Source organism: Pseudophryne corroboree, chromosome 1, assembly GCF_028390025.1.
Source record: "Pseudophryne corroboree isolate aPseCor3 chromosome 1, aPseCor3.hap2, whole genome shotgun sequence".
In the NCBI taxonomy this organism is placed as follows: domain Eukaryota; kingdom Metazoa; phylum Chordata; class Amphibia; order Anura; family Myobatrachidae; genus Pseudophryne; species Pseudophryne corroboree.
Genome location: NC_086444.1, coordinates 81,963,184 through 81,990,620, shown reverse-complemented (window position 1 = coordinate 81,990,620; position 27,437 = coordinate 81,963,184). Strand labels below are relative to the sequence as shown.

The 27,437-nt window shown below is 43.7% G+C and overlaps 1 long non-coding RNA gene and 1 pseudogene across 1 annotated transcript in view; one reads left to right on the top strand and one right to left on the bottom strand.

Annotated features, from left to right (window-relative positions):
* LOC134939341 (uncharacterized) overlaps positions 1–27,437 on the bottom strand; it is a 157,402-nt gene that overhangs the window by 61,629 nt on the left and 68,336 nt on the right. The window lies entirely within an intron of this gene.
* On the top strand, positions 10,063–10,181 carry LOC134953966 (5S ribosomal RNA; annotated as a pseudogene).

Sequence of the window (27,437 nt, the reverse complement as noted above, 5' to 3'; positions counted from 1 at the left end):
AGGGGGTGGTCAAACGGACGGAGGACACGTGCCGCAAACGGTACTATGATATAAAGCACCCTGTGAAGTCCAAAATGGCAAAGGAGGCGAAGTCAGCTCGCCAGACCGGTGGAAGTCAGCCCTTCATTGCCAGATATCTGGACTATGAGGAGCCCATGCGGCCTCCTGAAGTAGTGTCAGCAATCCATGTCCATGATTCCGATCGGCCCAGGAAGGATGGTGAGCATGTTTTTTTTGTTTTTTTTTAGAATTGATGTATATGGAAAATGTGTGTAATGTGACCTAGCGCATTAATACCATCTTCAACTACACGTCACTAAAACCCTTGTGTTTGTTAATGGGAAATCCAAAAGCCAATGTAGCACATAACAGTATTGTATGTGAATATTTATAATTGATATTTTATTGTGATTGTGAAGTTGTTATTTTGTCTGGCATTTAATTTACAAACTCCAAGCTTGTTCTACAACACATTTGGCCGAAAAATCATTGTACTCTGTATTAAGTTGCAGTTAGCCATGTGCAAGGTTTCGTAAACAGTGGTTTAGATGTTATAGGCTGGAGTAGGCCTCAGAAACTTAAAACCAGTGACATGTGCCTCATAATTGGAACACACTTTAATCATTTTTAAAAAGAAGTCCCTATATTGATCATCGCTTGGCAGCTGTATTTGTCACCTTCCCCAACACTGCTTTATCAGTGACTGATATATTTGGATGGTTTGAAACTCTGTTTAATGGTTTCCTTAGTTTAGTCGTGATATTGTGCTAGTGTGTGTTTCATCAGAGAGATTTACACAAATTCATTTATTATTGTGTAAATGTGATTATAGAAGCAATATGTGTATGATTTGTAGTGTTATGTATGTATTTGGAATGTAGGCCCATGTTTGTGGCCTCTCCATTATCTCATGCATAGCACTTTCCTGAGTGCACATGCCAATTGTGCAATATTGTTGTGGTAATGTGTGTGTGTGTGTGTGGTCAATCTCAGATTATGTAATAATTTGGTTGTTAACAAAAACACAGCACACAAAATAAGAAGTTGGTGTCATCTTTATAAACATAATGCCTCAAATGTAGAACAAATGCATTATACATTGTCATTATGTTTTTTTCTTTGTCTCCGGATGTACAGTGTTGAAAAAAAGCACAACTGCTCACCCTACAGTCAGTCCCACGAAATCTGATGCTGATGATGCTGCGGAAGCAGGTAATGTGTCCATTGTAGTACATGTTTTGTTTGTAAAGGAATGGACATACAATATTTGTCACTTCAATACTAGGTCCCTCAATACAAGGCATGACCAGCAGAAGACGGCCTCCTGAACCCCACAAAAAATGGACAAATGTGCCACCCAAGAAACCAAGGTCGGATGTCCAGGCCAAACCACACCAGACTACACCGCCACAAAGAATGTCAGCAGTTGCTTCTGTTCCACCACTCCAAATTTTGGACACTCCACCAAGACGCCAACCACACTCCCCTCATCTGGATGGTGAGTAAGAATCTATAAAAAATAAATAAGAGATTAGTCATCGCTTAATTATCCATGAATTTACATTCATAAACTGGACACACAGCACAAGCAGCCATACTTACAGAAGAACAGCAAACAGAAAATGCCCACAAAGTTGAATGTCCATCTCCGCCTCCATTAAATATATGTACAGTATGTCCACTTCAGCCATACAGTAGCAGAATGTCTGGAAGATGCTGCAACAGAAACTGATGTCTAAGCTTGACAAAGAGTAAGGCTGTATTTTTTTTATACATTTTTATTTTTGGAACAAACATTGGCTTCAACATGAAACAACATTCCAATGTTTTTCCCGAGCACAGTAAAACCCAACACTTTTGGAAACAACTCACACATTTCTCGTGGAGTATGTATGATATAGCAGACAAATCATGTGTTTGCTTTCACATTGAACAACACAGCAAAGAAACAATGACAGAGGCATATGTTTTTTTTAAGGCAGTAGTGATGTTGTTGCAATGCATAATATGTACAATCTGCCTTCACATACATGTGTACAGTGTCCTTTGTTTGTGAAACATTTGACTAACATATATGGGTAACTAACCAAAAATGCTTTGTCCTTCCAGAATCAAGTAATGCTACCAGCATCCCTCTGACACAGCAGCAACACAGTGACATGGATGAGACAATCATTTTACAACTTCAGCCAATAAACACACCCCCAGCACCTGTGAGTACACCACCACCGCTACACACCCCACCACCACAACACAGCCCAACAACACCAGTAGCACAAGGGCCTGATCAAGTGTTTTGGGACAATTGGGCTACACAGCAGGCCACTAATCAGGAGACAGACACAAATTTTTGCAAGCCTGCCATCTCACCTCAAAAGAATCAGCGGAAATATCAGTCGACAAACTGTACCAACCACGCAAATGGCAAACACCATGGAAATAATGCGGGCAGACATGACACATGTAATGGGAAACTTACAACACGTAATGGAAGAACATCACAGACAACAGCAAAGCTACCTAAACATTTTAGAAACCAATCAAATGCTAATTAAATCTACATGCCGTATCATGGAAAATCACAATGCAGCAACGCATGAATTCAATGCCACCCTCACTAACCTCAATGAAACACTCAGCTCCCAGCACCAACAGCAACAAAGCACCATTTCTGGTACGACTACTCCACTTATATCGCCTGTGTCCTCACCACCAAGGTGCTCCAGCAGAACACGCCCACACGACAGTGGTAAAGGCAAAACACCATCCAAGCAGCCGCCAAAAAATAAGTAACTCATATATGTAGTGTTTTCTGTTAGGAGGACAAACAACAATGAGTTAGTAAGTGTCTGTTTAACAGTATGGATTGACCACTTAGCACCTTACTAATTTAAGCAACATCATTAATTATCCCAAAACTAATATTTCAAGTGTATTTCTAATTCACACTGCTATTTACCAGTCTTTGACAATTTTTTGCCCAGGAAAATGTTATCTGTGCTACACATTGGGGGTACCGTATTTGCCGGCGTATAAGACGACTGGGCGTATAAGACGACCCCCAACATTTCCACTCAAAATATAGAGTTTGTTATATACTCGCCGTATAAGACTACCCCCTCTTCCGCACACCTTCCACACACCAAATAAAACATAAAAGAACATCAGATTGTAAAATGTATAAAAGTATACCCCTGTGTGCATTTACTGTTACCGGTTTCACATAAGTGCCATTAGTATTAGTGCCATTACAGTACCTGTCATTGTCACCATTGTACGGCCACAACGCGACCGCAGCGCCTCCGGCCAGTCCCTGCATCTCCCTGTAATTAGCACTAGTGCGCAAGTCCGCATGTGCGAGCTCTGCATAGACAAGGGGCGGGCCACGCTGATGACCCGCCGTGGCCGCACTGGATACCGCGCGATACTGGATGGTATGTAGAATGAGGTGGGCGGGCATCGGGAGGCCACTATGGGCACCGGGCGAGTATCGGAAGGCCACTATGGCAGCTTTGTCTATCCCAACTGAAGTGCACCCGGCGTATAAGACGACCCCCCACTTGGAGGCATGTTTTTCAGGGCAAAAAAGTAGTCTTATACGCCGGCAAATACGGTAATTCCAAGTTGATCGCAGCAGGAATTTTTTTAGCAGTTGGGCAAAACCATGTGCACTGCAGGGGAGGCAGATATAACATTTGCAGAGAGAGTTAGATTTGGGTGGGTTATTTTGTTTCTGTGCAGGGTAAATACTGGCTGCTTTATTTTTACACTGCAAATTAGATTGCAGATTGAACACACCACACCCAAATCTAACTCTCTCTGCACATGTTAAATCTGCCCCACCTGCAGTGCACATGGTTTTGCCCAACTGCTAACAAAATTCCTGCTGCGATCAACTCAGAATTACCCCCATTGTGAGTTGCATGCAGGAATGAGCCAACAATCTTTGATTAAATAATTAATATTTCAAGATTCTAATCAGTCTCATATACAGCAGCTTGACTACTGCACAGCCATGTAAATTAACACATGACCCATACAACCTATTTTGTAACTTTGTATGGTAATTTGTTCTCAAATTGACGCCATTAGGATAATAATAGTATTGCGCTACAAGAAAGTGTCCGAATATGTTTAAACCAAATTGTTAGCATTACGTTTTTTGGTGGTTTATCATTTATGTCCTGCCATTTTTGTGTGTGCTAAAAAGGTGTAATAGTTTTTCTATTTGGAAAGCATACAAAAAAATCTTAAAAACCTTGCAAATGGCAAAGTAATGTGTGGAATAATGGATACATCTTGTTTACTGTGTTGTGTCTAAAAAACATGCTGAATTGATCCAGCAAACAAAAAACAATAAAACATTTTGGATGAAACAAAGTTTGTGTCCCTTAAATCCCATGGAAGCCCACACATAGGGATACATGTATTAAGCATGGAGAATATTGTAAACATGTTGAAGTGTAACGTTAATACATAGCACACATTCAGATAGTAACTAACATTTTGTAAAACAATCATGATGATGTAGTGGTTTATCACCTTCCAGTTATCATTGCTTAATGACTTCTCCATCCTTAATCCATGTGCATCATAATATGATGTGTACTGAAAACAGAAACACACAATACACATGTTGCATTTGTATGGCATGAAGCCAGGGTATGTTTGTATGTGTTAGGAATCATACACATTCTGGTGAAGTAACATGTTTTAAAAAACAAAACAAAAAAAAACAAGAATTATGTCTCAAATTTAGATGTAGATATAAAAATATACACATATACTTACCTTAAAAATGTAGATTGATAAGCTTTTGCCTTACCTGCCTCCCTACATCTGTACTCCAAGTGTTGCCAGATGTATCTAACTCCTCTGCTTGCTGACTGCTTTCTTCATCCTCCTCCTCAACATGTGGCAGATGTTGCAAACACATGTTAAGAAAACAGCAGCAGAACACAATTTGGGTCACCTTTAAGGGACTATACAAGAAAAGCCCACCAGACTTATCCAGACACCGAAACCTAGATTTCAGCACACCAAAACATCTTTCTATCACATTCCACGTGGACTTATGTGCATTATTGTAATTGTGTTCAGCAGGGAAATCAGGGCAGGACAATGGAGTCAGAAGCCAAGAGAAACAGCCATATCCCCCATCACCTGAAAGACATATAAAGTAACATGTGTAAAGTACATAGACAGCAACACATAACTAACACAGTGGATTTTGGCGTAGTATACAAAGGCCTACACATATAAAATCACATACCCAGCAACCATCCATCTGGCATTTGTCCGTCCTCAAATTTATCAAAGAGGGATGACTGACTGAGGATGAAGGAGTCATGGCAGCCCCCAGGGTAACAAGCAACAACACTCATGATTTTTAGTTTTGCATCACAAACCACCTGTACATTTGTGGAGTAGTCAAGATAACGATTTGTATAGATGTGCTGCCTGCCCCTAGGTGGTCTTAGCTGAATGTGTGTGCAATATATGGCTCCCAGCACATTGGGCATGCCAGCAAGGCCATAGAAAGCTACCCCGATGGCATGACACTGAGACTCCTGGGTAGGGAAGCAGATAGAGGTATCGATGTGGGGCTGCAAAACATCCAACACCTGTGTATATATTTGAGAAAAAAATTGTACTGAGATTACATTACATAACATCATCACTGGTCACTGACATTACTAAAACCAAATAATTAACAGATGAGGTTGTTAGGTATACATCACCTGGGTTAGTATTCTTGTTAAGGCGGGCTGTAAGATCCCAATGACATCCCCAGAGACAGCCTGAAAGCTACCAGTAGCCATAAAGTGCAATACAGCCAGGAGTTTGTGCAGGCCTGAGACAGGGCGAGAGCATGCTGTCTCAGGGTCTAGGTCCAGATTGACAAGGTCATACAGACGGAAAATGTTGGTATGATTTAGAACATCTGTATGACCCTGCATCGGACAATGCGTTCAACTTTAAACGCCCCCTAAAAAAACTAGGCCTGTGCAGCCTCCACGGAACCTGTACAACCTGCTGACCATGTTCAGTTTCTTGGCCCTGGTTACTTACAGGCTGATGTCTGAGTCTCAGGAATCCCACAGCACACAAAACATCACTGCACCATAGTCCAGCAGCCATTTCTGATTGTAGTTTGTTTGAAATGGGCCTAAGATCCTTTTATACCCATTCTAATTCAGGTGTGATTGATTTTTAAGTTGCAACACATGTAAACACGCCAGGAAAAAGCAGGTCTATTGTTTGCTGCTTTTTTTTACGAATCGCAAAAAAATACGACCGCAATTGACCATTCAGGGACAAACACCCAAATATGAATGAATAGTCAATTCCTGTGTTGTATGAACAAACAGGTGCGTTTGACCGATGGTCTATTCATTCGTATTTCTGATGCCGTGAAAACCATTACGAATAGGCCAAACACTGCCGAGATTTGTGCTTAGTAAATTCCTGTGTTGACACTTAGAAAACAAAAACAAATTCAGACAAAATCGGGACTTTAGTAAATAAACCCCATGGTGTGAAGATGTGAAGACACCCAACACTGATTTCAATACAGATATTTTTTCCTGTGATGCTGAAGCTTAAGAAAATTTAAATAAAAACTAAGGGGTCTATTTTGTAAGCCTTGGATGGAGGTAAAGTGGATGGAAATAAAGTACCAGCCAATCAGCTTCAGTCATTTTTCAAACCCAGCCTGTAACATGGCAGTTAGAAGCTGGTTGGTTGGTACTTTATCTCCATCCAAGACTTAGTAAAGAGACACCGTAATGCCCAACCGTTTCTGTTTTAGACCAAAGTTTCTTCCAAGCCTTCCTTGGCTGGAGCCTGCTGTATAGACCAAAAGGAATAAACTACACTATTATACACAACTGTGTATAATAAGTTAGGTTTTATGCCCCCTGCAAGTGCTGGAAGGGGCACCCACAGTCCAGTTCCTGATATTTAAATTGAAGATGTCACTGTTGAAGTACACCAGGATGAGGGTATGGGTGTTGCTGGCGCTGAGGAGGAAGTTGACGAGGATTCTGATGTTGATGTGGTTTGTTTAAGTCAGGCACCCGGGGAGACACCTGTTGTCCATGGGATGAAGAAGCCCATTGTGATGCCTGGGCAAACTACCAAAAAAGCCACCTCTTCGGTGTGGAATTATTTCTCCACAAATCTGGACAACAGGTGTCAAGCCATCTGTTGCCTCTGTCAATCTGTAATAAGTAGGGGTAAGGATGTTAACCACCTAGGAACATCCTTCCTTATACGTCACCTGCAGCGTATCCATCATGTCAGTGTCAAGTTGTGTAACTTTGGGTAAGAGCGTAAGCAGTCCACTGACACTTAAATCCCTTCTTCCTCCTGTAGCCAAGCTCCTGCAAGCCATAGCACCAACTCCCTCAACGTCAACTTCCTCCTCAGTCAGGAACATCAGTAGTCCTGCAGGCCATGTCACTGTCAAGACTGAGGAGTCCTCTCCTAACCGGGAATCCTCCGGATGATCCTTGAGTGGTACACCTGCTGTTGCTGCCGCCGCTGCTGTTGTTGCTGCTGGGAGTCGATCGTCATCCTAGAGGGGAAGTCGGAAGACCACTTGTACTACTTCCCGTAAGCAATTGACTGTCCAACAGTCCTTTGTGAGGAAGATGAAATATGACAGCAGTCATCTTTTTGCAAAGCGGCTAAGGCCTTGACAGCTATGTTGGTGTTAGACGTGCATCCGGTATCCACCATTAGTTCAGTGGGACTTAGAAAATAGTTTGAGGTACTGTGTCCCCGGTACCAAATACCATCTAGGTTCCACTTCTCTAGGCAGGCGATACCGAGAATGTACACAGACATCAGAAAAAGAGTCACCAGTGTCCTACAAAATGCGGTTGTATCCAATGTCCACTTAACCACGGACATGTGGACAAGTGGAATAGGCCAGACTAAGGACTATATGACTGTGACAGCCCACTGGGTAGATGTATGGCCTCCCGCAGCAACAACATCAGCAGCAGCACCAGTAGCAGCATCTCGCAAATGCCAACTCATTCCTAGGCAGGCTACGCTATGTATCACCGCTTTCCATAAGAGGCACACAGCTGACAACCCCTTATGGATACTGAGGAACATCATTGCAGAATGGCTTACCCCAATTGGACTCTCCTGGGGATTTGTGACATCGGACAACGCCAGCAATATTGTGCGTGCATTACATCTGGGCAAATTCCAGCATGTCCCATGTTTTGCACATACAATTAATTTGGTAGTGCAGAATTTTTTGAAAAATGACAGGGGTGTGCAGGAGATGCTGTTGGTGGCCCAAAAAATTGTGGGCCACTTTCGGCATTCTGCCACTACATGCCGAAGACTGGAGCACCAGCAAACACTCCTCAACCTGCCCTGCCATCAACTGAAGCAAAAGGTGGTAGCGAGGTGGAATTCAACACTCTATATGCTTCAGAGGATGTAGGAGCAGCAAAAGGCCATTCAAGCCTATACATCTGCCCACGATATAGGCAAAGGAGGGGTAATGCACCTGACTCAAGCTCAGTGGAGAATGATTTCAGTCTTGTGCAAGGTTCTCCAACCCTTCAAACTTGCCACACGTGAAGTCAGTTCAGACACTGCCAGCTTGAGTCAGGTCATTCCCCTCATCAGGCTTTTGCAGAAGCAGCTGGATAAATTGAAGGAGGAGCTAAGATGGAGCGATTCCGCAAAGTATGTGGGACTTGTGGATGGAGCCCTTCATTCGCTTTGCCAGGATTCAAGGGTGGACAATCTGTTGAAATTAGAGCACTACATTTTGGCCACCGAGCTCGATCCTAGGTTTAAAGCCTACGTTGTATCTCTCTTTCCAGCAGACACAAGTGTGCAGAGGTGCAAAGACCTGCTGGTTAGTAAATTGTCAACTCAAGCGGAACGTGGCCCGTCAACAGCTCGTCCTTCAATTTCTCAATTTTTGGGCTGCAAGGAAAAGGATAAGATTTTCTAGCCCACCCGCTGGCGGTGATGGATACGGAAGTGAACAAGTCCCTACGGGCGAAACGCGTTTTCCACGGGGGGTCCGCTCATCCAATACTCCCATGGCACCATCTCCTCTCACCTGACTAAGTTCTGACCTGCTTACCTGGTTTGAAGATCCGTAAGCCCCATCTATTGTGTGGATGCGTCCCACAAATAGCAACATTTCAGCTATAGATTTATTTAACTATATCTGCATTTACTGCATATCTAAGCTAATTTTCCTATGTGGGTTTTACTTTCTGATATGAGCAGGAATTACTATCTTCAATTGAGACCAGGACATTTTTAATTTTCATACCAGAATTTCTGTGATGATTATTATTATCATAGGTTTTTTCAGTGTCAGGACCATATAAAAAGTGTACACATGTTAGCTTATCTGCAATAGAGGCATTGTTTGTGTATCCATATCTCTGATAACACTTCGGCTCATACGGTATTTGCAGAGAGATATATATATATTTTTTTTCTGCTGTGGTAAATAATTTACAAGTCGAATACCGTTGCCCATAACGACATCCTGCATCAACTTATGGTGATTTATGCATTCTCTTCCTGATAATATTAGGATATGTTTACAGGCTGAATGCTACTGCTCAATAACAACACCCTGCATCTATGTATGGTGATTTATGGATTTTCTCCTGAATAACAATTTTTTTGTGTGATACAACTTTTCCTAGATTCAGTTTCATAGTCCAAACCTCATTAGGGTCAGGACACTGATGATTCTTGTCTCATAACCTATAGGATCTGCAGCATCTGTGTGATTTTTTCACAATAATAGCTAGGCTGCTTTATTTATCTATTGAGGCAACTACTCTGCCACACTGGTCTATTTCGTGGACTCTCATCCATGATCCACGGAGCACAGTGCCACGTTTGTGAGAACTGTTGAACCGTGCCTAACGTGGAAAGCAGATCCACACATTTTCACTCACTTTACTTATTCATCCCTCCTTTCCTATTTTTCTTTCATCATTTCTTACTTTACAATTTCTTATATAGGTGCACTCTCATTGGTGTACAGATCACATAATCCTCTACTACCATACCACGCTGTAAGCGCCCGATCTCGTCCGATCTTGGAAGCTAAACAACGTTGGGCTGGGTTAGTACCAGGAGAGGAGACTACCTGTGAATACCTGGTGTTGTAGAGGAGGAATTAATTTCCCTCTCTATGTGAGAAGGGACACCAACAGCAGTATTACCACTAATTCTATCAAGTACTTTTCTACCATCACATTTAGTCATCTGATTTTGATTGCAGTTCAATGCCTCATTTTTTGGCTACAAATATGGCATCTGTCTATTTCTTAGGTGTGTAATTAAATCTTGATGACCACTGATCATTATTCAGTTTAATCTAAGTGATCACAATTGGATATCTTCATAATATCTTGTTTAACCACCCCTCGGTTCCATTAATACAGAAATTCTGTACTGGTCAGGGGAAATGGGGGTATGACAACTCAGTGTCTACAACCTTTCCAAATATTCTTTGAACTAAAGAGACCAGAACATTTTAACAATTTTCATAATTCTTTATTTTTTCATGGATCTTTTGGATGAGTAACTATGGTTTAAATATTATCATTAAAAGTTATGTTTTAAATAATCCTTTTTTCTTTGTACAAGAGTGCGCCCACACAAGAGCCTTCTCTCTCTCCCATTGCTAGTCTGTGTACTCTCTGGCTCTGGGCGCACCACCAACTAGGACAGCACACAACAGGAGAAAATTGTATATATTTCTCTCCTTCCCACTAATAAGGATAATTTACTGTCCAATTTTGGTCTTTTCTTTTATCAATATTATTATACCTAATGTGACCTGTGCCCGACCGCCCTGTGTCTTGTCGGTGATGCAGGGCAGTCAGGAGCGAGTGCTGACATCTGGTCCGGACTGAAGGACCTGCCAACGATTACTGACATGTCTACTGTCACTGCATATGATTCTGTCACCATTGAAAGAATGGTGGAGGATTATGGTGGTCATTCCGAGTTGTTCGCTCGGTAATTTTCTTCGCATCGCAGCGATTTTACGCTAATTGCGCATGCGCAATGTTCGCACTGCGACTGCGCCAAGTAAATTTGCTATGAAGTTTGGTATTTTACTCACGGCATTACGAGGTTTTTTCTTCGTTCTGGTGATCGTAATGTGATTGACAGGAAGTGGGTGTTTCTGGGCGGAAACTGACCGTTTTATGGGTGTGTGTGAAAAAACGCTACGGTTTCTGGGAAAAACGCGGGAGTGGCTGGAGAAACGGAGGAGTGTCTGGGCGAACACTGGGTGTGTTTGTGACGTCAAACCAGGAACGACAAGCACTGAACTGATCGCACTGGAAGAGTAAGTCTCGAGCTACTCAGAAACTGCACAGAGAAGTCTTTTCGCAATATTGCGAATCTTTCATTCGCAATTTTGTTAAGCTAAGATTCACTCCCAGTATGCGGCGGCTTTGCGTGTGCAATGCTGCTAAAAGCAGCTTGCGAGCGAACAACTCGGAATGAGGGCCTATATGAGTTAGAGATGAGCGGGTTCGGTTCCTCGGAATCCGAACCCGCCCGAACTTCATTTTTTTTTACACGGGGCCGAGCGACTCGGATCTTCCCGCCTTGCTCGGTTAACCCGAGCGCGCCCGAACGTCATCATCCCGCTGTCGGATTCTCGCGAGGCTCGGATTCTATCGCGAGACTCGGATTCTATATAAGGAGCCGCGCGTCGCCGCCATTTTCACACGTGCATTGAGATTGATAGGGAGAGGACGTGGCTGGCGTCCTCTCCGTTTATAGAGAGTGAGACTAGAGTAGAGAGAGACACAGTATTATTTACTTTAGTAATTTTGGGGAGCATTAGGAGGAGTACTACTACTTGCTGAAGTGATAGATAGTGTGACTGTATATCTGACTTGTGGGGGAGACACTGACAGTGGGGAGCAGTTAGAGTCTGAGAGCAGGAGTACATATTTTAACGTACAGTGCACACTTTTGCTGGCACTCTGCTGCCAGAGTGCCACACTGCCATTGTGACCACACTGACCACCAGTATATATTGTGATTGTCTGCTTAGGAGTACTACTTGCAAGTTGCTGACAGTGTGACCAGTGACCTGACCACCAGTTTAATTAATCACCACCAGTTTAATATATATATATATATATATAATTGTATATAATATATATATAATTGTATATGTATACCGCACCTACCCGTGTTTTTTTTTTCTTTCTTCTTGATACATACTACTATAGTAGCTTACTGTAGCAGTCTGCGGTGCTGCTGAGCTGACAGTGTCCAGCAGGTCCGTCATCAGTCATTACATAATAAACATATATACCTGTCCGGCTGCAGTACTAGTGATATTATATATATATATATATATATATATATATATATTAATTTCATCTCATTATCATCCAGTCTATATTAGCAGCAGACACAGTACGGTAGTCCACGGCTGTAGCTACCTCTGTGTTGGCAGTCGCTGGTCCATCCATAATTGTATACCACCTACCCGTGTTTTTTTTTTTTCTCTTTCTTCTTGATACATACTACTATAGTAGCTTACTGTAGCAGTCTGCGGTGCTGCTGAGCTGACAGTGTCCAGCAGGTCCGTCATCAGTCATTACATAATAAATATATATACCTGTCCGGCTGCAGTACTAGTGATATTATATATATATATATATATTGATTTCATCTCATTATCATCCAGTCTATATTAGCAGCAGACACAGTACGGTAGTCCACGGCTGTAGCTACCTCTGTGTCGGCAGTCGCAGGTCCATCCACAATTGTATACCACCTACCCGTGGTTTTTTTTTTCTCTTTCTTCTTGATACATACTACTATAGTAGCTTACTGTAGCAGTCTGCGGTGCTGCTGAGCTGACAGTGTCCAGCAGGTCCGTCATCAGTCATTACATAATAAATATATATACCTGTCCGGCTGCAGTACTAGTGATATTTTATATATATATATATATATATATATTAATTTCATCTCATTATCATCCAGTCTATATTAGCAGCAGACACAGTACGGTAGTCCACGGCTGTAGCTACCTCTGTGTCGGCAGTCGCTGGTCCATCCATAATTGTATACCACCTACCCGTGTTTTTTTTTTCTCTTTCTTCTTGATACATACTACTATAGTAGCTTACTGTAGCAGTCTGCGGTGCTGCTGAGCTGACAGTGTCCAGCAGGTCCGTCATCAGTCATTACATAATAAATATATATACCTGTCCGGCTGCAGTACTAGTGATATTATATATATATATATATATATATTGATTTCATCTCATTATCATCCAGTCTATATTAGCAGCAGACACAGTACGGTAGTCCACGGCTGTAGCTACCTCTGTGTCGGCAGTCGCTGGTCCAACCATAATTGTATACCACCTACCCGTGGTTTTTTTTTCTCTTTCTTCTTGATACATACTACTATAGTAGCTTACTGTAGCAGTCTGCGGTGCTGCTGAGCTGACAGTGTCCAGCAGGTCCGTCATCAGTCATTACATAATAAATATATATACCTGTCCGGCTGCAGTACTAGTGATATTATGTATATATATATATTGATTTCATCTCATTATCATCCAGTCTATATTAGCAGCAGACACAGTACGGTAGTCCACGGCTGTAGCTACCTCTGTGTCGGCAGTCGCTGGTCCATCCATAATTGTATACCACCTACCCGTGGTTTTTTTTTCTCTTTCTTCTTGATACATACTACTATAGTAGCTTACTGTAGCAGTCTGCGGTGCTGCTGAGCTGACAGTGTCCAGCAGGTCCGTCATCAGTCATTACATAATAAATATATATACCTGTCCGGCTGCAGTACTAGTGATATTATATATATATATATATTGATTTCATCTCATTATCATCCAGTCTATATTAGCAGCAGACACAGTACGGTAGTCCACGGCTGTAGCTACCTCTGTGTCGGCAGTCGCTGGTCCATCCATAATTGTATACCACCTACCCGTGGTTTTTTTTTTCTCTTTCTTCTTGATACATACTACTATAGTAGCTTACTGTAGCAGTCTGCGGTGCTGCTGAGCTGACAGTGTCCAGCAGGTCCGTCATCAGTCATTACATAATAAATATATATACCTGTCCGGCTGCAGTACTAGTGATATTATATATATATATATATTGATTTCATCTCATTATCATCCAGTCTATATTAGCAGCAGACACAGTACGGTAGTCCACGGCTGTAGCTACCTCTGTGTCAGCAGTCGCTGGTCCATCCATAATTGTATACCACCTACCCGTGGTTTTTTTTTTTCTCTTTCTTCTTGATACATACTACTATAGTAGCTTACTGTAGCAGTCTGCGGTGCTGCTGAGCTGACAGTGTCCAGCAGGTCCGTCATCAGTCATTACATAATAAATATATATACCTGTCCGGCTGCAGTACTAGTGATATTATATATATATATATATATTAATTTCATCTCATTATCATCCAGTCTATATTAGCAGCAGACACAGTACGGTAGTCCACGGCTGTAGCTACCTCTGTGTCGGCAGTCGCTGGTCCATCCATAAGTATACTAGTATCCATCCATCTCCATTGTTTACCTGAGGTGCCTTTTAGTTGTGCCTATTAAAATATGGAGAACAAAAATGTTGAGGTTCCAAAATTAGGGAAAGATCAAGATCCACTTCCACCTCGTGCTGAAGCTGCTGCCACTAGTCATGGCCGAGACGATGAAATGCCAGCAACGTCGTCTGCCAAGGCCAATGCCCAATGTCATAGTACAGAGCATGTAAAATCCAAAACACCAAATATCAGTAAAAAAAGGACTCCAAAATCTAAAATAAAATTGTCGGAGGAGAAGCGTAAACTTGCCAATATGCCATTTACCACACGGAGTGGCAAGGAACGGCTGAGGCCCTGGCCTATGTTCATGGCTAGTGGTTCAGCTTCACATGAGGATGGAAGCACTCAGCCTCTCGCTAGAAAAATGAAAAGACTCAAGCTGGCAAAAGCACCGCAAAGAACTGTGCATTCTTCGAAATCCCAAATCCACAAGGAGAGTCCAATTGTGTCGGTTGCGATGCCTGACCTTCCCAACACTGGACGTGAAGAGCATGCGCCTTCCACCATTTGCACGCCCCCTGCAAGTGCTGGAAGGAGCACCCGCAGTCCAGTTCCTGATAGTCAGATTGAAGATGTCAGTGTTGAAGTACACCAGGATGAGGAGGATATGGGTGTTGCTGGCGCTGGGGAGGAAATTGACAAGGAGGATTCTGATGGTGAGGTGGTTTGTTTAAGTCAGGCACCCGGGGAGACACCTGTTGTCCGTGGGAGGAATAGGGCCGTTGACATGCCTGGTGAAAATACCCAAAAAATCAGCTCTTCGGTGTGGAAGTATTTCACCAGAAATGCGGACAACATTTGTCAAGCCATGTGTTGCCTTTGTCAAGCTGTAATAAGTAGGGGTAAGGACGTTAACCACCTCGGAACATCCTCCCTTATACGTCACCTGCAGCGCATTCATAATAAGTCAGTGACAAGTTCAAAAACTTTGGGCGACAGCGGAAGCAGTCCACTGACCAGTAAATCCCTTCCTCTTGTAACCAAGCTCACGCAAACCACCCCACCAACTCCCTCAGTGTCAATTTCCTCCTTCCCCAGGAATGCCAATAGTCCTGCAGGCCATGTCACTGGCAATTCTGACGAGTCCTCTCCTGCCTGGGATTCCTCCGATGCATCCTTGCGTGTAATGCCTACTGCTGCTGGCGCTGCTGTTGTTGCTGCTGGGAGTCGATGGTCATCCCAGAGGGGAAGTCGTAAGCCCACTTTTACTACTTCCACCAAGCAATTGACTGTCCAACAGTCCTTTGCGAGGAAGATGAAATATCACAGCAGTCATCCTGTTGCAAAGCGGATAACTGAGGCCTTGACAACTATGTTGGTGTTAGACGTGCGTCCGGTATCCGCCGTTAGTTCACAGGGAACTAGACAATTTCTTGAGGTAGTGTGCCCCCGTTACCAAATACCATCTAGGTTCCACTTCTCTAGGCAGGCGATACCGAGAATGTACACGGACGTCAGAAAAAGACTCACCAGTGTCCTAAAAAATGCAGTTGTACCCAATGTCCACTTAACCACGGACATGTGGACAAGTGGAGCAGGGCAGGGTCAGGACTATATGACTGTGACAGCCCACTGGGTAGATGTATGGACTCCCGCCGCAAGAACAGCAGCGGCGGCACCAGTAGCAGCATCTCGCAAACGCCAACTCTTTCCTAGGCAGGCTACGCTTTGTATCACCGGTCTCCAGAATACGCACACAGCTGAAAACCTCTTACGGCAACTGAGGAAGATCATCGCGGAATGGCTTACCCCAATTGGGCTCTCCTGTGGATTTGTGGCATCGGACAACGCCAGCAATATTGTGTGTGCATTAAATATGGGCAAATTCCAGCACGTCCCATGTTTTGCACATACCTTGAATTTGGTGGTGCAGAATTTTTAAAAAAACGACAGGGGCGTGCAAGAGATGCTGTCGGTGGCCAGAAGAATTGCGGGACACTTTCGGCGTACAGGCACCACGTACAGAAGACTGGAGCACCACCAAAAACGCCTGAACCTGCCCTGCCATCATCTGAAGCAAGAAGTGGTAACGAGGTGGAATTCAACCCTCTATATGCTTCAGAGGTTGGAGGAGCAGCAAAAGGCCATTCAAGCCTATACAATTGAGCACGATATAGGAGGTGGAATGTACCTGTCTCAAGCGCAGTGGAGAATGATTTCAACGTTGTGCAAGGTTCTGCAACCTTTTGAACTTGCCACACGTGAAGTCAGTTCAGACACTGCCAGCCTGAGTCAGGTCATTCCCCTCATCAGGCTTTTGCAGAAGAAGCTGGAGGCATTGAAGGAGGAGCTAAAAGGGAGCGATTCCGCTAGGCATGTGGGACTTGTGGATGGAGCCCTTAATTCGCTTAACAAGGATTCACGGGTGGTCAATCTGTTGAAATCAGAGCACTACATTTTGGCCACCGTGCTCGATCCTAGATTTAAAACCTACCTTGGATCTCTCTTTCCGGCAGACACAAGTCTGCTGGGGTTCAAAGACCTGCTGGTGACAAAATTGTCAAGTCAAGCGGAACGCGACCTGTCAACATCTCCTCCTTCACATTCTACCGCAACTGGGGGTGCGAGGAAAAGGCTCAGAATTCCGAGCCCACCCACTGGCGGTGATGCAGGGCAGTCTGGAGCGACTGCTGATGCTGACATCTGGTCCGGACTGAAGGACCCGACAACGATTACGGACATGTCGTCTACTGTCACTGCATATGATTCTCTCCCCATTGAAAGAATGGTGGAGGATTATATGAGTGACCGCATCCAAGTAGGCACGTCAGACAGTCCGTACTTATACTGGCAGGAAAAAGAGGCAATTTGGAGGCCCTTGCACAAACTGGCTTTATTCTACCTAAGTTGCCCTCCCACAAGTGTGTACTCCGAAAGAGTGTTTAGTGCCGCCGCTCACCTTGTCAGCAATTGGCGTACGAGGTTACTTCCAGAAAATGTGGAGAAGATGATGTTCATTAAAATGAATTATAATCAATTCCTCCGTGGAGACATTGACCAGCAGCAATTGCCTCCACAAAGTACACAGGGAGCTGAGATGGTGGATTCCAGTGGGGACGAATTGATAATCTGTGAGGAGCGGGATGTACACGGTGATATATCGGAGGATGATGATGAGGTGGACATCTTGCCTCTGTAGAGCCAGTTTGTGCAAGGAGAGATTAATTGCTTCTTTTTTGGTGGGGGTCCAAACCAACCCGTCATTTCAGTCACAGTCGTGTGGCAGACCCTGTCACTGAAATGATGGGTTGGTTAAAGTGTGCATGTCCTGTTTATACAACATAAGGGTGGGTGGGAGGGCCCAAGGACAATTCCATCTTGCACCTCTTTTTTCTTTCATTCTTCTTTGCGTCATGTGCTGTTTGGGGAGTGTTTTTTGGAAGGGCCATCCTGCGTGACACTGCAGTGCCACTCCTAGATGGGCCAGGTGTTTGTGTCGGCCACTAGGGTCGCTTATCTTACTCACACAGCTACCTCATTGCGCCTCTTTTTTTCTTCTTTGCGTCATGTGCTGTTTGGGGAGTGTTTTTTGGAAGGGCCATCCTGCGTGACACTGCAGTGCCACTCCTAGATGGGCCAGGTGTTTGTGTCGGCCACTAGGGTCGCTTATCTTACTCACACAGCTACCTCATTGCGCCTCTTTTTTTCTTCTTTGCGTCATGTGCTGTTTGGGGAGTGTTTTTTGGAAGGGCCATCCTGCGTGACACTGCAGTGCCACTCCTAGATGGGCCAGGTGTTTGTGTCGGCCACTAGGGTCGCTTATCTTACTCACACAGCTACCTCATTGCGCCTCTTTTTTTCTTCTTTGCGTCATGTGCTGTTTGGGGAGTGTTTTTTGGAAGGGCCATCCTGCGTGACACTGCAGTGCCACTCCTAGATGGGCCAGGTGTTTGTGTCGGCCACTAGGGTCGCTTATCTTACTCACACAGCTACCTCATTGCGCCTCTTTTTTTCTTCTTTGCGTCATGTGCTGTTTGGGGAGTGTTTTTTGGAAGGGCCATCCTGCGTGACACTGCAGTGCCACTCCTAGATGGGCCAGGTGTTTGTGCCGGCCACTAGGGTCGCTTATCTTACTCACACAGCTACCTCATTGCGCCTCTTTTTTTCTTCTTTGCGTCATGTGCTGTTTGGGGAGTGTTTTTTGGAAGGGCCATCCTGCGTGACACTGCAGTGCCACTCCTAGATGGGCCAGGTGTTTGTGTCGGCCACTAGGGTCGCTTAGCTTAGTCATCCAGCGACCTCGGTGCAAATTTTAGGACTAAAAATAATATTGTGAGGTGTGAGGTGTTCAGAATAGACTGAAAATGAGTGGAAATTATGGTTTTTGAGGTTAATAATACTTTGGGATCAAAATGACCCCCAAATTCTATGATTTAAGCTGTTTTTTAGTGTTTTTTGAAAAAAACACCCGAATCCAAAACACACCCGAATCCGATAAAAAAAATTCGGTGAGGTTTTGCCAAAACGCGGTCGAACCCAAAACACGGCCGCGGAACCGAACCCAAAACCAAAACACAAAACCCGAAAAATTTCAAGTGCACATCTCTAATATGAGTGACAGCATCCAAGTAGGCATGTCAGCCAGTCTGTATGTATACTGGCAGGAAAAAGAGGCAATTTGGATGCTCTTGCACAAACTGGCTTTATTTTACCTAAATTGCTCCCCCTCCAGTGTGTACTCCGAAAGAGTGTTTAGTGCAGCCGGTAACCTTGTCAACGATCGGCGTAGGAGGTTACTTCCACAAAATGTGGAGAAGATGATGTTCATCAAAATGAATTATAAATTCCTCCGCGAAGACCTTTACCAGCAATTGCCTGCAGAAAGTACACAGGGACCTGTGATGGTGAATTCCAGTGGGGACGAATTAATACTCTGTGAGGAGGAGGATGTACACAGTGAAAGGGGTGAGAAATTGGAGGATGATGATGAGGTCGACATCTTGCCTCTATAGAGCCAGTTTGTGCAAGGAGAGATTGATTGCTTCTTTTTTGGTGGGGGCCCAAACAAACCAGTAATTTCAGCCACAGTCGGAGTGGCAGACCCTGTTGCTGAAATGATTGGTTTGTTAAAGTGTGCATGTCCTGTTTATACAACATAAGGGTGGGTGGGAGGGCCCAAGGACAATTCCATCTTGCACCTCTTTTTCTTCTTTGCATCATGTGCTGTTTGCGGACTAGTTTTTTTAAGTGCCATCCTGTCTGTAACTGCAGTGCCACTCCTAGATGGGCCAGGTGTTTGTGCCGCACACTTGTGTCGCTTAGTTTAGTCATACAGCTACCTCATTGCACCTCTTTTTCTTCTTTGCATCATGTGCTGTTTTGGGCCTATTTTTTAAATCTGCCATCCTGTCTGCCACTGCAGTGCCACTCCTAGATGGGCCAGGTGTTTGTGCCGCACACTTGTGTCGCTTAGCTTGGCCATCCAGCTACCTAATTGCACCTCTTTTTCTTCTTTGCATAATATGCTGTTTGGAGACTAGTTTTTGAATAGTGCCATCTTGTCTACAACTGCAGTGCCACTCCTAGATGGGCCAGGTGTTTGTGCCGCACACTTGTGTCGCTTAGCTTAGTCATACAGCCACCCCGGTGCAACTTTTATTGTGAGGTGTGAGGTGTTCAGAATAGACTGGAAATGAGTGGAAATGAATGTTATTAAGGTTAACAATACCGTAGGAGCAAAATTACCCCCAAATTCTGTGATTTTAGCTGTTTTTATGTTATTTTTAAAAAAATCATCCAGATCCAAAACCAAAACCACAACACGAAAGGGTGGTTTTGGCAAAACCAAGCCAAAACCAAAACACGAAAGTGGAATTAGAACCAAAACCAAAACACAAAACACGAAAAGTGTCAGCCGCACATCTCTACAATAGGTCTGGCTGTATTCTGGGCTTAGTAGGTGAAATCTGAATATGATATTTTTGGGGAATCACTGGTTTATTGGAATGTGATGTATGTTATCTTTCCACTATTCATAAAACTGAGTTTCAGGTGAGCAAGAGAGCGCAGACCTCACGTCTTCTAAATACACTCTCCGAGACTGGAGTGAAAATGGCTGCGACGCGCAGCTCCTTATATGGAGTCCAAATCCCACGAGAATCCGACAGCGGGATGATGACGTTTTGCCTCGTTCGGGTTACCGAGTCAGGCGGGAAAACCCGAGCCTGCCTCGGATCTGGGCTCTGAAGGCAAAGTCCGATAGGGTTCGGTTCTCTGAGAACCGAACCCGCTCATCTTCTGATGGCAAGAGACAGAGGTGACTGTTCAATATTAATCCTTCCTGATCTCTCGGCAGCATTTGATACTGTGGACCATGGGCTTCTGATTGAGCGACTGATACATTTCTGTGGTCTGGATGGCACAGTCCTAAGCTGGTTCAAATCATTTCTCACAGGCAGGTCACAGAGAGTATCGTCTGGATTATACTCATCACCACCAGTGCCACTGCCATCCCCCATGCTTTTTGTAGTATACATGCTCCTATTGGGCGAAATAATCAGGCGCCATGGCCTGGTCTACCACTGCTATGCAGATGATACACAACTGTACTTGTCCTTTGCTCCGGGCACTGATAACCCAATAGCAACCCTAAATGGCTGTCTAGCTGAGCTACAGGAGTGGATGAGCGCCAGTTGGCTGCGACTGAACCCGGATAAAACAGAGGTCCTTATGATACAACCGCAACATCAAAGGACAAGACTACAGCATAGCCAACCAACTGGACTTACACTCGGGGATTCAGAATTACAGACCACTGATCGTGTGCGGAATCTTGGCGTTGTCCTGCATGGTGGCTTGACACTTAAACATCAGATATCAGCCACAATCAAATCCTCATTCTTTCACCTGGGGAACATAGCCAGAATCAAGCACTTAATTCCCTCAGATGATCTGCCAAAAGTCATACATGCATTTGTATCATCTCGATTAGACTACTGTAATGCCCTCTACCTTGGTATCCCAGCAAAAGAATTGCACCGCTTACAGCAGGTGCAAAACACAGCTGCCAGGCTGTTAACCAACCAGCCCCGTTCTAGCCACATAACAACCATCCTCTACTCTCTTCACTGGCTGCCTGTGAGATGGCGAATCATCTTCAAGATTGGCTTACTGAGTTTCAAAGCCTTACATGACCAGGGCCCAAGGTACCTGAAGCAACTTCTGACCCCATACTGCCCCACTCGATTACTGCGATCTATAGATGAAGGACTTTTAGCAGTACCTAGAATCTCCCGTAATTCATCTGGGGGTCGAGCTTTTAGTCATGCAGCTCCGACTCTATGGAACTCACTTCCTTGCACAGTACGGGAGGCCCCAACTATAGAAACCTTCAAAAGTAGACTCAAGACTTTTCTGTTTACTCAAGCATTTCCATAATGTCCCTTTTAGTATCTTCATGCTTCTGTATTTTATGAAAATGTACTTCATTATTTTCTGTACTATATTATGCTATGTATCTGTTAAGCGCCTTGAGTCCTATTGGAGAAAGAGCGCTATATAAATAAAATTATTATTATTATTATTATTATTATTATTAATTTTATCTCTAATTTAATGTAGCTTTATTGAAACTGGAGATTCCTTTCTCTAGTGTATTACTCTTCTTCTTGGTCTTGCACCCTTTATGTATCATAATCACTATAGGTGAAATAATTATGCACATTGCAATCCCGGGTCTGAGCAAACACACCAGTCCACACAGGAACAAATCTGACACAAGTTACTGAAATAAAGGAACATTTAATAAGGGAAGGAAATAATAATGACAATTTACAACTAAGAATATCAAATAAACAAAAAATAGAACAATACAGAACACAGGGCCTTCAGAGATTCAGTGATGTTGGGGAATTAGAATAGGGGCTGGGAGAACCTGGGGTAGGCAGACAGAGTCCAGGAATACCAAATACAAGAGATTTTGGAAAGGTCCAATAAACAGGATTAGGTAGAGTCATACAAGAGTAAGCTTTCAGGATGCTTAGACTCTGCGGGGTAAATTTACTAAAGTGTGAGTTTTTTAGGAGTGGAGATGTTCCCTATAGCAACCAATCAGATTCTAGTGATTATCTTCTATCTAGAAGGTACTAGATGAATGATAAGTAGAATCTGATTGACTGCTATGGGCAATACCTCCATTTCACTTATGGCACCTCATCCCTGAAGAAGTATTGTACGAAACGCATTGGGTGTTTCTTGTTGGTATACTGCCATCGCCCACATTGGAAGTTTTGCAATGACTGGAGCTCCCATTCTGAGTGCTGTTATGGCGTGTCTTGGTGATGTATCTAAAGGGCGCTTTATCAGCAGCTGAAATTCATCACTAAACTTGGCAAGGTATGCGGTGATAACAGATTTGGGTTTGGTGCATTGCCTTTGATAATGGCAGAACAGATGTTCCAGATGAGCAGCGATCTGGATAACCAAACACGTCCACCACCGGCAGGGAGAGACATTACATTGTCACCATACAACTCAAGTTGGTGATGAATTCAGCTGCTGATGTGCCCTTTAGATGCAGAATCGGATCACACCGCGCACCTCACTGTGTGACCATGTTTCCGCCAGCTACGCCATCTTACACCTGATGTTGGGACAGTATGACTGATATGAGGCGAAGTCTAATGGCGGTGAGGGGAAGCAGCTGTCTACCTGCTCTGGTCTGGTGGGAAATTAGAATAAAATAGAGACCATTACACATGTAAGAGCTAACATAAGCTATCTTTCTTAATGAACCACCCTCGTATATACATACACACACACATATATATATATATATATATATATATATATATATACACACACACACACTGAGTATCAAGCTATCTGTCTCCACCTATGACAGACTGCAGTATCTACCACCACTCAGACTCAGCCATGTAGACAGGCATCCTGATACATTATGTATATTCATTGGAAGTCAGCTATTTTCCGTCCCACGAATGATCCCAATTTTGGCTACGTGAGTTCTGGGTAGAGAATGTTGGGTTAATTGCAAGCTTTTTGCTGTCTGACATCATTGTCTCTTTTCCCACTATTAGGTTATAGCATTTGATTAATGCTGGCTATTTACCATAGTTGCCATGGCGATTGTACACAAATAAAGTGTGAATGGAATCCCACTGAAAGACTGGGAAATGCTGCTAAGCGAACAACTCTTTTAAGCAACTAAACTAGAAAAAGAAAACAAAAAAATCTCAGTGTGTCTTGTGTACAGAGATAATCTTTCTCATGCATTCACACATTAATTGGTACTTTTAACATCTTGGAGCCCAAGGCAATAATTGCCCCTGCTTTCTGCATACAGTATGTGTGGGCACACAGGTCTGGATTTTTCTATGGACAGATAAGAGTTTATTTTTTAAAATTTTTATACGTGTTCTACTTACCATTTGCTTTTATTCATTGATAAAATAAACCCTTTTATTATTTCTTTATTTATTAACAGTTTCTTATATAGCGCAGCAAATTCCATTGCGCTTTACAATTGTACACAATGATAAAACAAAACTGGGTAATAACGAACAGTCATAAAGGTAGGAAGGCCCTGCTCGCAAGCTTACAATCTATAGGGAAATAGGCACTGAGACCCAAGGATAGGTGCTATCTATTGCATAGTTGTCCACTGGAGTGTATGGGGTTTGGCTGGTACTTTATCATCATGCTATTTATCACTCTCCAAGGCTTGATAAATCTGGGCCTTTGTTTAGAAACCATTGTAAAAATTTGAGTGGGCCATAGATCCCTGATTCACCATTCTGGAGGTCTGATCCTCTTATCGGTGATCTGATTAGCTGGTCAGCGGACATTATTGATCAGCGATCCGTTGAGGAAATTTAACATGTTAAAAAATTCCAGACTCACATTTCCAACCATTTTATGGTCGGAATCAGCAAGTTGGGGAAAGCCAACATGTTGCGAATACCCTATGGTGTGCTGGGGAAAATCTATTTTGTGTAGTTTTTTTGTTTAGAATAAACCCTCCTTTTCAAGCACCTGAGGGGTATTATTAAATTGATTGAGCAACCTCCATTCTACGTTGCAGTTCTAAGAGGCACAGATGGGACCAGCATTTGGAGAGCATGCTGGTTCTTGTAGTGCTATTTGGAGGATCTAGTGGTGACTCTAGCAAGCTGGCTCTCAGTTTAGATATATTTTTGTATGTGCTATTATCCCATGGCTGTACAGTAAACAATTATATGTCCCAGAGTGGGTACTGTTGTTATGCATTGTAGGGACCACCAGTATCAGAGAAGCCTTTGACGTTTGGTCTGGAGGCTTACCATGGGGGAATGTAATAGGGTGTGAGAATCATAAAGTGAGAGATTTTGGGAGAATTCTCCAGTATTTTTAAAGTGGCAAGCATTTACATGACAAAAGCAGGTTGATTTTGCATGTAAATGATTGCCACCTTAAAAAAAAACAGGAAAACTCTCCGAAAATCTCTCACTTTCTGATTCTCACACCCTATTACATCCCCCCCCCCCCCCCCATATCTTTGCAGATATGTGTAACTACGATCTCTGAATTTTTTACTACCATGTAGTGTTCAAATCTTATTGCTAATATCCTTTGGTGTGCTGGGGAAAATTAGTTTTGTGTATTTTTCTCAGTCCAGAGGAATGCAGATGACAATGTTTTAATATATTTTAATGTTATATTTAATATACTGTGACCAGTTCTAGAATTGTGGAAACGTATTTTTAAATGTATGGACTGTACACTTTTATTATTTATTCAGCATTTTATTTTATATGACTTTTGCCATGGAGAATGAGAAGTACAGGAGGTTATAACACATTTAATCTAAGATAATGGAGTCCTATTCACCACGTCCAATATGTGTGAAAAGTGCATGAAATCTGTATTTTTTAGTGCATGTTTTAGTGCTTTTCACATGTCATTTGCACCGAGCAGGATGAATATGTAGCCCGTCTCGCTTCCACTTCTCTTTCTTTGAACTTCTCTGTAGCTTTATCTTTTCCACCCACGGTCCAGAATTTAATTGAAAAGAACATGTCGCTTTTTTTTGTAAAATCATTTGTTACACGGCCTGGGAGAAAGCGCGGACAGTGACATACGGGGCTCATTCACAAAGTTGTGAATTGCTTGTTTTTCCCCAGTAATATTCCTCCCAAAATAAACTATAATATTTGTAATGCCGTGAAGAAGTGTTTTCTGTGTGTGTTAATTGTTTTTCGTGGATTTCCACGGCAACCGTGGGTAAGTCACCTTTCCTTCCCTCTGCTACACCTTCTACGAGGAAACCATTTTCCCCAACTGCATCGCAGTCCTTTCGGACCGCTAGAACAAAAAGGTCCAAGCCTCATACCACCTTCTTTAGAGGTGGTCGTGCAAAATCCAAAAAGCCTACACCCGCAGGCTCCCAGGACCAGAAACCTGCTTCTGGTTCCTCAAAATCCTCAGCATGACGGTGGACAGCACAGCCTGGAGGACGGGCTGGTGGGTGCGAGACTCAGATATTTCAGCAACGTCTGGGTGTCGTCCGGCCTGGATCCCTAGGTACAGGATATTGTGTCCCAGTGGTAACTCCCGCCTCACTGATTCTTCAAATCAGGCTTGCCAGCTTCTCTGATAGACAGGGCGATCCTACAGGACGCCATCCAAAAATTGGAAATGTCACAGGTCATTGTCCCTGTTCCACCGCGTTTGCAACGCAAGGGTTACTATTTGAACCTTTTCGTGGTACCGAAACCGGATGGTTCGGTCAGACCAATTTTGAACTTGAAGTCGCTAAACCATTACCTGACGGAATTCAAATTCAAAATGGAGTCTCTGAGAGCGGTGATTTCAGGTCTGGAGGAGGGAGAGTTTCTGGTATCCCTGGATATCAAGGATGCGTACCTCCACATTCCGATTTGGCCGCCGCACCAAGCTTATCTCAGATTTTCACTGTTAGACAGTCACTATCAGTTTCAGGCACTGCCGTTCGGCCTCTCCACAGCACCGAGGGTTTTCACCAAGGTTATGGCAGAGATTATGGTTCTCCTCCGCAGACAGGGGGTGAACATAATCCCATATCTGGATGATCTACTGATAAAGGCGTCATCCAGGGAGACGTTGTTGCAGTCCATTGCTCTCACGACTCATCTGCTAAGGAAATACGGTTGGATCCTGAACCTTCCAAAGTCACATTTGGAACCGACAAGGAGATTGTCTTTTCGGCGGATGATCCTCAACACGGAAGTGCAGAGGGTGTTTCTGCCGGAGGAGAAAGCATTGGTGATTCAAACAATGGTCCGGGATGTCCTGAAGCCAGCCCGGGTATCGGTTCATCAGTGCATTTGTCTTCTGAGGAAGATGGTTGCCTCCTATGAGGCTCTACAGTACGGAAGGTTTCATGCTTGGTCCTTCCAGCTGGATCTCATGGACAAGTGGTCGGGATCTCACCTACACATGCACCAGAGGATACGTCTGTCGCTGAAAGCCAGAATTTCACTTCCCTGCTGGCTGCAAATGTCTCACCATCTGGAGGGCCGTAGGTTCGAGCTTCAGGACTGGATCCTTCTAACCACGGATGCAAGCCTCCGGGGCTGGGGCGCAGTCACTTAGGGAGAAGCCTTCCAAGGAAGATGGTCAAACCTGGAATCCAGTCTTCCGATAAACATTGTGGAACTAAGAGCCGCCTACAACGGTCTTCTCAAGCGGCTCATCTTCTGCGAGATCGAGCCATTCAAGTGCAGTTGGACAATGTAACGATGGTAGCCTACATAAACCAGGTGCTTCACCGGCCCCCTGGGCTGAACTTCAAAGAAAATAGATGAGGTTGGGCCTCTTCTGTATT